The sequence below is a fragment of the Oncorhynchus mykiss genome, chromosome 27 (genome assembly GCF_013265735.2).
Source record: "Oncorhynchus mykiss isolate Arlee chromosome 27, USDA_OmykA_1.1, whole genome shotgun sequence".
Classification (NCBI taxonomy): domain Eukaryota; kingdom Metazoa; phylum Chordata; class Actinopteri; order Salmoniformes; family Salmonidae; genus Oncorhynchus; species Oncorhynchus mykiss.
The window spans coordinates 37,801,333-37,807,592 of record NC_048591.1 but is presented as its reverse complement, the minus strand read 5'-3'; the positions used below and the strand labels follow the sequence as shown (position 1 = coordinate 37,807,592).

The 6,260-nt window shown below is 44.0% G+C and overlaps 1 protein-coding gene across 1 annotated transcript in view; it reads left to right on the top strand.

Moving 5' to 3' along the window:
* The first annotated feature begins 542 nt into the window (after positions 1-542).
* Positions 543-6,260, top strand: part of LOC110508019 (P2Y purinoceptor 3) — a 28,141-nt gene continuing 22,423 nt past the window's right edge. Inside the window, exon 1 of the mRNA XM_021588458.2 lies at positions 543-782. The gene's annotated coding sequence lies outside the window, so the exon portion shown is untranslated. The remainder of the gene's footprint in view (positions 783-6,260) is intronic.

Here is a 6,260-nt window from a genome sequence, read left to right as displayed (position 1 = left end):
CTATAGCACATGTTAATATGCAGGTTAGGTCTGGGTGGGCCTCAGATTTTCACTTTATCACAATCGATTAGCAATTGCGGGCAGATGCAGGTGAACAAACAGCTGACCTGCGCTCCTCTAGTGTTCACCCATGGAATGGGGTATCAGTCTCTACCCAGTGACACTAACAGAACACAACTATAGAGTTTATACACATATTAGCGTCAAAGCTCTTATTGCAGGAGTCTGAAACCACTTTGTAATGACCACATTAAGCTCACCAGTCAACCTAATTAGCACGTGGAGTAATGATTGCTTTTGATTAAAAAATATATATATGAAAAAAAAACGCTTTATCTGCCTTTCCAATAAAAACTCGTTTGAAAATTAAAACATATATTTTATGGAAAAGAAATGTTATATATTTCTGGAAAATGCACCATGCTGCCTGCCTTGTTGACAACATGACCAAGCAGCGCAGATTAGGCTGTTCGATTTGAGGTGGGCGCTCCTCCCTTTTGCCAGTTCACGTCACCGGCCATAAACCGCTGCCCCGCGGCTCAGCATAATCGAATCCGCCCAATATCTTTGATATCATGCGCTCTGGTGCTCCAAAAAACATATCCAAATCAGTTGGACTTTATGAAGGATCTCCATTGATTGGTTTACTGATTTTTCTCACTAAAGTACTCATTTGTTTGGGCTACTTACTAGGCGACTGCCTGGTAAAACACGAGGCAGGTTTGGATCTCCCACTTGTTTACAGGAGCAGAGAAAGTCAGTATTTTGTCGCAGCCACAGAGGTAAAAAAAAAACGGTGTTATAATTGTACTTTATATGCAGACGACTCGAAACAACCTCATTGGCACAGTGTATAGTCATTATACCATAGTAGTCTGGAACATGTTTCCATGGAATATATAATAATTTTGGCAATGGCCCTCCGAATTAAATGCGCAGGGTGCATAGTATTAGTTAAATACCGTAAAGGGGAATTCTACGATGGGTAGGTAGTAGATTATTATTATTTTTTTACTTTTAAATTAAAGATATATACCCATTGATTCTTGAATAATATAATTTATAGCTGCCTCGTCAGCTTAGGTCAACTGTCATACCTGTGTCCGATGTTTCTGTTTGATTCCTCCTTTAAACCACAGCTATTTTAACCTGTCTAAACCTGTCAACAACATGAAGTAGCCTATCATTCCTAACCTTCAGTGTATCATGATGAATGGTGGGGAATTTGTACTCCTATTGTTGTAATTCTGATAACCAGTAAATACTGTTTTGGTGGTGCACTTTAGAGCAGCACATTGATGAAGCCAACCCAAGAGCTGATCTTTTCTCTGAGATTCAATACTATTTAATTAGGAACCGTAAGGACTATGTCCTGCATATGGAGTATAGAACCCACTCAAGATAAACACAGTTTTAACTGTCAGTTTTACAGTTCTCCATACCTCTAGCTCAGTGGAGGCTGCTGAGTGGAGGACGGCTCGAATGGCGCGAATGCAATGGCATCAAACACATGTATTTGATACCAATCCACTAATTCCCTCCAGCCATTACCGGGAGCCTGTCCTCCCCAGCACCCTAGCTCTAACTTCTGTCTGAGACATGTTTAGTCTACTCAGTGTTTCCCATTTCCCCTATATGCATTTAGAAGTGACATTTGTCGTGGATCCCTGCTAACTCTGCCACCGCTGCTGAAATAAATCCTAGGAGAAACACTTAATTATGAATAAAACACATGGCTGATGAATGATATACAGTTGCTGCTGTTGTTATTACAGTGTTCTCTATAACATCACTTCACACCTCACTGCAGCAAAATAGTGTACCTGTGTGTGTTAGCGTGTACCTGTGTGTGTTAGCGTGTACCTGTGTGTGTTAGCGTGTACCTGTGTGTGTTAGCGTGTACCTGTGTGTGTTAGCGTGTACCTGTGTGTGTTAGCGTGTACCTGTGTGTGTTAGTGTGTACCTGTGTGTGTTAGCGTGTACCTGTGTGTGTTAGCGTGTACCTGTGTGTGTTAGCGTGTACCTGTGTGTGTTAGCGTGTACCTGTGTGTGTTAGTGTGTACCTGTGTGTGTATCTTTTGTGATGGAAAGCACAACATGTGTATAGTGACCACAGCAGTAAAGGTCCTTTTGGGTCGGATCACAGCAATGTTTCTAGTAAAGGTCCTGTTGGGTCGGACCACACCAGACATTAGTCAGGGTCCTGTGGGTGCTTTCTCTGGGTCCACTGGCACCGATATAGTTGACATAGAGGATGGAGGGAGATTGTGTATTCTATGTTAACTGTCTCCTCTCCTGGTCTGATAGGGTTAACGTTAAGTCAGGGATGGACAGACTATACAGGTTGGTGCCATTGCTACAGATGGTGGATCTGGAGAGTTCGTCACCTACAGATGAAATGCTTTGAGACCTGGTGATGAATATAAATACAATTAATTAACATGGTCTCTTAGTGTCCAGGGTGAACTGTCCTGCATGTCTCTGTAGTTTCCCGACGACCCTTTCAACAGCTGTGAACTGTCCTGCTTGTCTCTGTAGTTTACTGACGTCCCTTTCAACAGCTGTGAACTGTCCTGCTTGTCTCTGTAGTTTACCGACAGCTATTTCAACAGCTGTGAACTGTCCTGCTTGTCTCTGTAGTTTACTGACGTCCCTTTCAACAGCTGTGAACTGTCCTGCTTGTCTCTGTAGTTTACTGACGTCCCTTTCAACAGCTGTGAACTGTCCTGCTTGTCTCTGTAGTTTACCGACAGCCATTTCAACAGCTGTGAACTGTCCTGCTTGTCTCTGTAGTTTACCGACAGCCATTTCAACAGCTGTGAACTGTCCTGCTTGTCTCTGTAGTTTACCGACAGCCATTTCAACATCTGTGAACTGTCCTGCTTGTCTCTGTAGTTTACTGACGTCCCTTTCAACAGCTGTGAACTGTCCTGCTTGTCTCTGTAGTTTACTGACGTCCCTTTCAACAGCTGTGAACTGTCCTGCTTGTCTCTGTAGTTTACTGACGTCCCTTTCAACAGCTGTGAACTGTCCTGCTTGTCTCTGTAGTTTACCGACAGCCATTTCAACAGCTGTGAACTGTCCTGCTTGTCTCTGTAGTTTACCGACAGCCATTTCAACAGCTGTGAACTGTCCTGCTTGTCTCTGTAGTTTACCGACAGCCATTTCAACAGCTGTGAACTGTCCTGCTTGTCTCTGTAGTTTACCGACAGCCATTTCAACAGCTGTGAACTGTCCTGCTTGTCTCTGTAGTTTACCGACAGCCATTTCAACATCTGTGAACTGTCCTGCTTGTCTCTGTAGTTTACTGACGTCCCTTTCAACAGCTGTGAACTGTCCTGCTTGTCTCTGTAGTTTACTGACGTCCCTTTCAACAGCTGTGAACTGTCCTGCTTGTCTCTGTAGTTTACCGACAGCTATTTCAACAGCTGTGAACTGTCCTGCTTGTCTCTGTAGTTTACTGACGTCCCTTTCAACAGCTTTGAACTGTCCTGCTTGTCTCTGTAGTTTACTGACGTCCCTTTCAACAGCTGTGAACTGTCCTGCTTGTCTCTGTAGTTTACCGACAGCCATTTCAACAGCTGTGAACTGTCCTGCTTGTCTCTGTAGTTTACCGACAGCCATTTCAACAGCTGTGAACTGTCCTGCTTGTCTCTGTAGTTTACTGACGTCCCTTTCAACAGCTGTGAACTGTCCTGCTTGTCTCTGTAGTTTACTGACGTCCCTTTCAACAGCTGTGAACTGTCCTGCTTGTCTCTGTAGTTTACTGACGTCCCTTTCAACAGCTGTGAACTGTCCTGCTTGTCTCTGTAGTTTACCGACAGCCATTTCAACAGCTGTGAACTGTCCTGCTTGTCTCTGTAGTTTACTGACGTCCCTTTCAACAGCTGTGAACTGTCCTGCTTGTCTCTGTAGTTTACTGACGTCCCTTTCAACAGCTGTGAACTGTCCTGCTTGTCTCTGTAGTTTACTGACGTCCCTTTCAACAGCTGTGAACTGTCCTGCTTGTCTCTGTAGTTTACCGACAGCCATTTCAACAGCTGTGAACTGTCCTGCTTGTCTCTGTAGTTTACCGACAGCCATTTCAACAGCTGTTAACTGTCCTGCTTGTCTCTGTAGTTTACCGACAGCCATTTCAACAGCTGTGAACTGTCCTGCTTGTCTCTGTAGTTTACTGACGTCCCTTTCAACAGCTGTGAACTGTCCTGCTTGTCTCTGTAGTTTACCGACAGCCATTTCAACAGCTGTGAACTGTCCTGCTTGTCTCTGTAGTTTACCGACAGCCATTTCAACAGCTGTGAACTGTCCTGCATGTCTCTGTAGTTTACCGACAGCCCTTTCAACAGCTGTGAACTGTCCTGCTTGTCTCTGTAGTTTACCGACAGCCATTTCAACAGCTGTGAACTGTCCTGCTTGTCTCTGTAGTTTACTGATGTCTCTTTCAACAGCTGTGAACTGTCCTGCTTGTCTCTGTAGTTTACCCGACGTCCCTTTCAACAGCTGTGAACTGTCCTGCTTGTCTCTGTAGTTTACCGACAGCCATTTCAACAACTGCACATTTTCTTCCTCCTCGCCTTGCAAAACCATGACAACTTCTTTCTCGGTGACAGAGGTATCTATACAAACCCTTTAACAAAGCACTAGAGTGGGTCTTTTTTAAGTGCCAAAATGCCACTGTAGGATCTTCTTTTGGGTGTAACTGAAAATCCGTAGCTGTAAGACTGAAGGTTTCGGAGACAAAAATAAGTTGTTTGAAGAATTGATATTGAGCTACATGCTGAATAAGCTGGTCTACTCGTCATAACATCAGATAGTCATTATAGCTTGATGTTGCACTTAGCAGAGCAGACCTGTGTCCCAGGACACTCAGGCAAAGTACTGCCTCCGTCTGCATCAAATCTGCATTTAGCCTCTTTCCAGTTACTCCACGTTCTCCTAACTGTTCCCTAACTGTGTCACCCTAGGGGGAGAAGCCAGCTCTGAAGACTGATCTGTAATGGTGGATAATGTTTGTTGTTGTGATATTGACCCACTGTAGCATACAGAAGTCTGGAAGCGACATGTTATCTTGAAGCGATGGTGTCCCCGCTGGGTTAGGTGAGGGTCAGATTTGGGTTAAAAATAAACCCTGGCATCTTCCACTTTTCCCATATGTCACATGTATATTTTAGAGTTATACCTTGACTGTCTTGAGATTGATTGATGGGGTCTGTTTCTAATGCTGCAATGTCTGTCTCCAGAGTGATTTGATGATTTCAATTAATTGAATTGAGATATGGCCTTGGCTTTAAATGTCAAGTGTGTGCGTGTGTGCGTGCGTGCGTGTGTGCGTGCGTGCGTGTGTGCGCGTGTGCGCGTGTGCGTGTGTGTGTCATTCAATTCAACAGGCTCTGCTTTCTCTCCTACAATCTAATGACCGTGGTTGAGGGGAGGTAATGAAACTTGACTGGAAGGAAGGGATGTGTGTGTGTGTGTGTGTGTGTGTGTGTGTGTGTGTGTGTGTGTGTATAATCACTGTGCATGAGAAAGTTCAACATGATATCATTAGCCTGCTCTATCTGATGTGTCTGGTTCAGGTCATGTGATCATGTGGTTTATAAATAGGTGTGTTACACTGCCTGTGCGATAGCATGTAATCTTGGCATGCACACACACACACACATGTGATGTGAAGAACTCTCCCTCATTGCCCAGCTGTGTGTGTGTGTGTGTGTCAGCTACTACTGTATGTGAGTTTGCACCTGTCTCTGATTGCTGAGAATTCCAGCCAGGTCAACTGGGGTACAAGTCAGTATTCGATGTCCATCCATGTCTGAGGATGTCGGTAGATGATGTGAAAACCTGCCACTAGGGGCAACAATGTGTGCTGTTACCTTCAAGTAGGTTTGGGTTTTGCTAGGGCGTAAGCCTTGGATTCCAAAGGTTGCAACTTTGAATCCAGCAATAGAAAGTGTTTTTTTTTTATTTATTTTTTTTAAATGTAAGCTTGTCCCAAACATTGCTCCTTACTTTACCCTTTCAGAGTTAATGACTAACCTTAAGAATTTGAGGTTAACACCTGAACTTTGCCCTTACCTTAAAAATGTGGTGCTAAGGCTTAACCTTGATTGATTAGGATCCCCATTAGCTTGGCGACAGCTTGTCTTACAGGGGTCTGACACATAACGAGAAATACATTACAGGCAAAATACTTTACATTAACATGTACAGTGTGTGTGTGCATCTATCAGCTCCACGTACATGTCAGTCCATACACACAA